Source organism: Antrostomus carolinensis, unplaced genomic scaffold (genome assembly GCF_000700745.2).
Source record: "Antrostomus carolinensis isolate BGI_N321 unplaced genomic scaffold, ASM70074v2 scaffold9537, whole genome shotgun sequence".
Classification (NCBI taxonomy): domain Eukaryota; kingdom Metazoa; phylum Chordata; class Aves; order Caprimulgiformes; family Caprimulgidae; genus Antrostomus; species Antrostomus carolinensis.
In genome coordinates, this window is record NW_010329499.1 from 65,414 (window position 1) to 65,963 (window position 550).

Sequence of the window (550 nt, forward strand, 5' to 3'; positions counted from 1 at the left end):
TAATCATACCAGCAGAGTTAAAGTGTCACAGCTCTGTGGAGAGACCTCCCAAAGACTGTGATTAACCAGACAACTGAACCACCTTGTACAGCAAAATCACCTGAAAACAGTTGCAGCCACATGATGCAAACACCGTGGTTGTTGGAAACGAATCACTCAAATGTGATTCAGACTTCCAGGACACAAGCAGAGACACAAGGCCTGTCTTACTTCCTCCATTCCCTCCTCCTCTGTTCTAATTCCTCCCTACACAGACAACATGTGTTTGCCTGGAGCCAGAATAATATTTCCCTAGTGCTGTCCTTAACTAATTTTCTAACAAAAAAAATAGTGCTTTGCATTCTTCATTTATTTACTGAAAGTCTGATGTAGAAAACTAAGGAAGTCCGCTTAGCTTTCAAAATTCAATCTCTAGGAATGTCATAAAGGCATAGATAATAAGAAAAACACAAATCAACATAACATGAGTTTCAGAGCCATCATGCAGGACAGCTGCATCACATAACCAGGGGCATAAGAAAGGACCATTTTAACAAGGCAGAAAGGTAAT